General features: G+C 35.5%; 1 protein-coding gene across 1 annotated transcript in view; it reads right to left on the reverse strand.

Annotated features, from left to right (window-relative positions):
• Positions 1 to 6749, reverse strand: part of MCTP1 (multiple C2 and transmembrane domain containing 1) — a 200006-nt gene extending 193257 nt beyond the window's left edge. Inside the window, exon 1 of the mRNA XM_042822881.1 lies at positions 6683 to 6749. The gene's annotated coding sequence lies outside the window, so the exon portion shown is untranslated. The remainder of the gene's footprint in view (positions 1 to 6682) is intronic.
• Positions 6750 to 7082: the final 333 nt, after the last annotated feature.

A 7082-nucleotide genomic window follows, 5' to 3' on the forward strand; every position in this document is an offset into this window, starting at 1 on the left:
ATACAGATGTTTCACATACAAATGTATACAATAATACAAATTGTATGTGTAAAAATGTGAGAAACTACATTATTTAACACAGTGATTTCCCAAGTACATTAATCATTTAGTGACTGCTTTGATAAAATAACATGATAATGCATTTTCTTCCTCCATGTCGTATTCTAAAATGCTTCATTTTAGAACAGACTTAGGCACCAAAATGCTCACCCGTAGTTGGGATACAGATAGCTCCTACAGTCATCACCACTCTCATACTGAAAAACACATTAAGAAAGTGTATTTAGTGGAGGCTACACAAACCATGAGCTTTTGCTGTGGATCTGCATAATTTTGTAAAGATTTCCTTTGTTTTACTGTTGGATTTTGAAATCTGTGCAGTTATTCCTGCAGCAGCTCTGGTCAGCCTACCCCATTCTGTTGTAAATAGGTCTAGTACAAAGCTGACTTTAGCTCTTAAATAAAGGTGAAAAATTCTATTTTTGGACTATTTCCTGTTTGGTTTAGACTGTATTTTGTTTCAGATTTCACTCTAAAAAGCTTTATCAACTTGATAAATCATTTTTCTAGGATGTGGATTTGAAACATAATCAACTTGAATGCCAGTTGTTTTCTCTCTCAAGTTTATTAAAGAATAGTACTTAAGATTTCTCTCCTCTTCATTAAATCTAATCCTTTCACATCTCCAGGTAGCTTCAACTGCATGCAGTTAACAGAAGACAAAAGAAAAAAGTAACTGCCTCCTCCTGCTGAAAAGCAAAATAAAATTTTGCTTGAACTTGAAAATACATAGCCTATGTCAACATCAACACATTATAGAAATGCACTGCAGTAACAGTCAACATGTCCTAACTTAACCAACACCAAAGAGTACTGAAACCACTTGTTTTTCCTCTTTTCCCAGAGAAACCAACAGGAAAAAAAAAAAAGTCCTGGTGAATACAAATACAAATACAAATACAAGACACATTTAAAACTTAGATCCAAAGAAGTTGTGATGACAGCTAATGGAATTCTACTTACTTATTTATCTCCTACAGAATAAATTTATTTATACACAATTGGGAATTCAGTTTCATTGCACATTCATGATGGAAGATAATGCCTACAATATTTATGTCAATTCCTTTCTCCTTCTCTCACTCCCCCTTCCCTCCTACCCTTACATAGCTCACATACAAGCTGGAATTGATAGTTCTTTTCACATCTTCACACAAATGGATAAGGTACCTTTTATAAGTTGAAATACCTGGCAGCATTTCTAAAGACATCACACCCTCCCTGACCCTTCATTTTCCCTGCACTCTGATTTGGAATACTTCCGATGTAAATGTATTTGATACTTTTAACCTTAAGTCAATCTCTCCCTCTTTTGCTCACCCTGAAATCTCACAGTTCCTCATACTAATTTCATCTATAGTAGGGAAATTACAACTTTCTTCCCACAGTTTAAGAGCTGTTTAACATTTTGCAGTCAGATTTGACAGTCAGACCCACATGTTTTTGCTTGTTAGCACAAGTCATGGGATTTTGCCCTAAAGAAGACCCAAGAAAGTCAGTTTGTCCTTAATAAGTTAAGTGGAAGGTACCGATAGCACTCAACAACACAAACTCACATCAAGTCCTTTCTCATTCTCTATTAGGAAGTACATACTTCGAAGTTCTAGTTCTGATTCTATCACCTTTCAAATAAATCTCTCACCTCAGCTATGTTAAAAAAAAAACAAAACAAAACTGGAGATACTCAATAAAGAATTGTTGAACTCCTCATGGAATAGGAACTCCCAGTAAAGAATAAAACCCTAAATAAGGCACTCACTTAGACTTTATTGTTACATTTAGAAATACCATTACATTTACTCAAATAATAAATTATCGTCTAAATGGAAATTCTAGTCTATAAATTGTCTAGTGTAATATTGATTCTCCATTTTAAAACTTCTAATTTTGAAATGCATCAGCACTTTATAACCCAGCTTAAACTTCCATTATCTGGTGGAATTATTTTTTTTAAGTATAACAAACATTACTGCTGAATGTACAGTTCAGATGTGAACTGACATGTTACAACAGATGCTTAGTTAAGTCAAAATACAAAATTAAGAGAGAAGGAAGCTCATGGAGCAACATGACAGGGGTCACTTCTGCTACAAAAGAGCCATACTGAAAAAAAGAAGCTCTAAGTTGAACTAAAATAGCTTGAATTCACACTAAAGCAAGAAAAGTTGTTTTTCTTGAGAAGCTGTACAAATTCATGTAGATAAATTTGTAAAAAACACCATGCTTATTGACCAAATTGCTTATAAACTTAAAATGACTGTGTTTCCCAAAGTGACTGAACAAATGCCTGAGTACCAGTATTTCATTAAGGTAAGGGTACCCTTTATAGCCCTTGACTTTATAAATGCTTACTTTGCCCTTTACATGAAGCAGTCTTCCTCTATACATCAAAAACATGGTCACCATGAAAGTGCTGCAGTTAATCTTTAGGACTTTCTTACCCTTTTCAACATTCCCAGTAAAGAAGATGGAAGCTGTGACATGGCCACTGCAAAGGAAGGATGTAAAAAAAAATTCAAAAGAAGTAATACAAAATTTATAAAGATATTTCCTCCCAATCAATTCGGCAACCTGTAAAAACCTTTGTATTCAAGAATCTCCTTACATAAGTGTAACTTCAACCACAGCAGGTCATTTTAAATAATACTGTATTGTATGTGGGTAAAGGAGATGATAGTTGACACTTTTTCTCTGAATGTGGATTATAGGAATGGCTGTCATTTTTTCTCTTGTTCAAAGAGCTGAGACATCCACTTTTAGAAGCAGTCCTAGGATCTCATGTCCAAAAGCTCATCTCTAACATCCAGCTCCTCAGCCTGAGGAGGTGCATATGTAAGAACATTTGGTAAATCTTTCATCAAGAAAATATAAATAATGAGACGTTAATATTAAGTACTAGTCTAGTACTACATGCTACACAGTGTTATACAGGTAGCCTAAATGCAAAACTCTGCTTTCTGGTATTAGGCCAGGCCGCAAGTATTCTCAGAAACCTTTAAGTGCTTCACAGGCTTTTGAAATCTGACTATGTGCATTCTTTATTTATTGTTACCGAGATCCAGGATCAGAAAGCTTAATCTTTTGTCCATTGCCACCTTTGAACAAAGTTCTACATAGTTACTCTCAGCATGAAAAAGTCAAGTGCAAAATGTAGACCTAATGCATCATGAAAAGTATTTTTTTTTTGTGCCACGTCTTATGCTTAAACAGGGGAATGAGCATCTTTTCATACTATGAGCTTGCATACTTTTTATTTTCCAAGATCTTCTCTATGGCTATCTGTTAGGCTTTTTCTTCATTTCCATAATGATTTTTCTCAAACAATCAGAGCAGAATTTATTATGAGCTCCAGGGAAAGACTGGACCCAAGAGGTTTCAATAATTGAACAGATTGAGCAAAGCTTTGATTTGCTAAGATAGTCATTTCCCAGTATAGAAATCTGAAAAAGACCTCCTGTTCTATTGAGGTAAAAATGCACTTACAAGGCCTCTTCCCAAATCTGTGCTAGATTCACAGTATTTCTGTAAATACAAATATTCAAGATAAACTGCTTGAGACAGCAATAAGCAAAATCCAATAAATGAAATAGCTACTTCAGTGCTTTTCAAATAGTCATTGCATGATATAGTACTTTTATTCACTGAACACTGCACACATTGTGGAAGACACTAGAGAGTTCAAACTCTCATCAGCTTTTTCAGTCTATTGGGAAAGCATCATAGTAATAGGATGCATTTTAATTTGCTCATTGTAAGTATAAAGGGCATACAATTTCTGCAATCACAGAAAGAAAGGTATAAACAGCTTCTTGCTTGAGTTCAAACCTTATCACCGTACCAATTATTTACAATTTTTTTTTCTGAAAATGTAAGTGCACCTTTTCTTAAGCAGACTTGAAAATTCTACTTGGGAAGGAAACACTGCTACTAGCAAAGAGAGCACATACGAAAGGCAGTTTGTTTTGTGGTCAGGCAGAAAGTTCATACTTAGTTTGAAAAAAGGTAAGATTTTCTTTAGGAAACAAATCAAGCATTTTCTTCACTAATAAATGGAAAACCCAACTATTGGTGAAGAGTTCTACAAACCTATCCCTTCTTCTGTTTTAATCTGTTTCCTCCAGCTTTCAATTTTAGTCATGGAGGAGAATACTAGAAGTGACGATTACCTTCAGGAGTTGTGTAATTTGGTCACTGAATTAGAGAATCACACTGCATCTCTTGCATTATTTTTTCTGTCTTATTCTGATTTGAAGTCTAATCTCTACAAAAAGAGATCAGTTCTATTTAGCTTGGTACAATAGGAAATAATAAGAATTATGAAAAATGTGGTATGACCAAGAGTAGGTAATTGAAGAATGTGACTAAATTAAGTACTTCATAATTGCATTTGGCATTCTCTCAAAAAATCACTTGCCCCCACATAAAATTTGTCACTCTCGAGAGATGTAAGAGAACAGCAAATTTTTAATGAAGAAAATAGAGCAAAAACTATGTAAGAAGTCACAGGGTGCTAGGATTACTTAAAAACATGTTTGAGCTCTTCAGCCAAAGCCACTGGTGTGCCTTTCACAAAGAACTCAACAGAAATATGAATGTGTTTCTTAAAATATTTTTAATGAATTAAGATATTCCTAAAAATAAATCTCATAGTAAGCATATATTGCCACTAACAATACTTTGTTATGATAATTCCTTTTAATATATTCTTGTTAGTTCTCCATTATGGCTAACTGAACCAAACTAACAACTGCTATTATTTCTCTCTTCCTCAGGACATGAAAGTCATACTTTATTACCTAGCATTTTCTACATTTAATAACCAAATTAATTTTCTATAACCTCTTTTTATTTACACAAAATGTCATTTCTGTACATGAAGTACTCCAAACACAAAGTATATTCAAATCTGAAATTTACAACATCTTCAGCAGTCTGGGGATGATTGAGAAGTCAGTTAAAGCAAGCTCAGGTCAGGTGCTGAGAGACCAAACTCAACTCCTTGTTTCAGCTGGTGCTCATGCAAAAATCATTTATCTCAGTCTGACCAGTGGCTGCTGAGATGCACAAGAGAAAAATAATAGTCTTGAGCTTTTATTGATTATATCTAGGTAAACTAAAGTAAGTGATAGTGTTTATAAGATATTTAGTTTTACAAAAACAAAAATTACCATTTGCCATCTCTTCAAATTCTTCTCACGCTATAAATTTGTTTGGGAAAAAAAATCCACAATAGTGTAGGCAGGTGTACAGCAGTAATTTGCTACTCAGAGACACAGATTGAACACTCTTCACTCAGTGCACAAACTGCCACATCTCTTTGGATTTTGTCACTTAATCCTCACATCAGAATTACATCTCATCTGTGAAAAATACTTTATAAACCTATCAATTCAAAACATCAAGATGAGTCATCTCCAATCTGTTTTGTTTCCAGGCACCAATAATGAATTCTAACCCAGTGAATATACCCTGCAGATAGTATATGCAAGCACTTCATAAAACAAAGGAAAATGATGTCTAAATGCTTCCTAAATAATACACAATCGCAAGCATCTCAATACAGCCATTAGTGAAAGTGAAAAGAGCAATCGAGGAGGAGGTATTTTTGTCTACATTCCAAGTAACATTGAGTATTTGCTTGGATAGGAAATTTGATTTTATGCCAGCGTTGTGGCAACAGGAGTGAAAGAGAAGACTGAGGTGTTACAGACAGTGTTACAGACAACAGTGGCAATAAGCAGTTTTGGTCACTACCTTCAATCTTCAATCACTTCAGCTTAACCTCCTGAAGAGGTCAAGCTATGTATCTGAATAAAAGCATGACAGTCCAGCTTTTCTGCACTTTACAGGATGGTTTGGCATATACCTGCAGAAGGATGGAAACTGAGAGACAATTTCACCTCTAAGAAGTCTGCTTCCCAGTATTCAATGGCTTTCAAGAAGCAAACCACTTCTAAAAGAAGGCCAATCTGTAGTTTGGGTTACATTCTTCAGAACAAAAATGCAGCACATGCAGAAAAGAAGTTTTACTTGTCTTAGATATATTCCATTATGGTCTCTAGGTAATTGGACAACATAGGTAAAATCACTGAAAAAGTATGAATTAAGGAGTTTAACAGGCACAATCAATACATTCAGGAGAGCAGGATTCTGCCTCCTCAGAGATCTCCTTGGTGGAGTACAGAAGGATATAGTCCTTCTGTAAACAGAAGCAGACAAGATGCTCCCAAGACAGGGAGCAGGAGGATTGCAAGGATCAACAAGGAGCTCTCAGATAAACTAAACCACAAAAAGGAGGGCAGTAGCAGACGGAAGCAATGACAGGTACCCTATGACAGTATAGGAAAGGAGAACAGAATGACCCTGTAGCAACCAAGGTTGATAAGAATCTTTGTATTAGCCATACAGCAGGAGATCACCATGAGAGAGCAGTTTGTTTACAACAGCACAAGAGCAAACAATTTTAAAACACCCCTTCACAAAGCTTATTTGATACACAATCGTAGAGTGGCTTGGTTTGGAAGAGACCTCAAAGATCATTTAGCTTCAAGCCCCTTGCCATGGGCAGAGTTACCTCTGGCAGATTAAGAGCCAGATGTGGCTGCCCAGAGCCCCATACAACCTGAATGCCTCCAGGAACAGGACATCCAAAACCTCTCTGGGCAGTCTGTTCCAACACTTCAAGAACTCCTCAGTGAAAAAGTTACAGAATCATATGTTTACGTGACCCCCTATATGGTCGGACACTGCTCAATTACGTAATGATTTACTGGAGATCCTTCTTGTATGTTTATGTAACCAAAGCAGACAGATTCCCAGTATAGTATTACCAAACTGAGCAGCATCTGATCTCAGAGAAGGACTTCACTGTTACCTTCACAACTGGTAATGAATTGCAATATTACAATGAGTTGCCCAGTTTTTGAAATACAGAATAAAATAAGCTACAAGCTACTAAGTGTTAGTAATTAACGTGACAGTAGCTTTGCAAATGAAAGAGGAAGTTTTACATTCTGGAGTTT

The sequence above is a fragment of the Centrocercus urophasianus genome, unplaced genomic scaffold, assembly GCF_019232065.1.
Source record: "Centrocercus urophasianus isolate 14NV4802_14NV808 unplaced genomic scaffold, USGS_Curo_1.0 seq_21, whole genome shotgun sequence".
Taxonomy (NCBI): domain Eukaryota; kingdom Metazoa; phylum Chordata; class Aves; order Galliformes; family Phasianidae; genus Centrocercus; species Centrocercus urophasianus.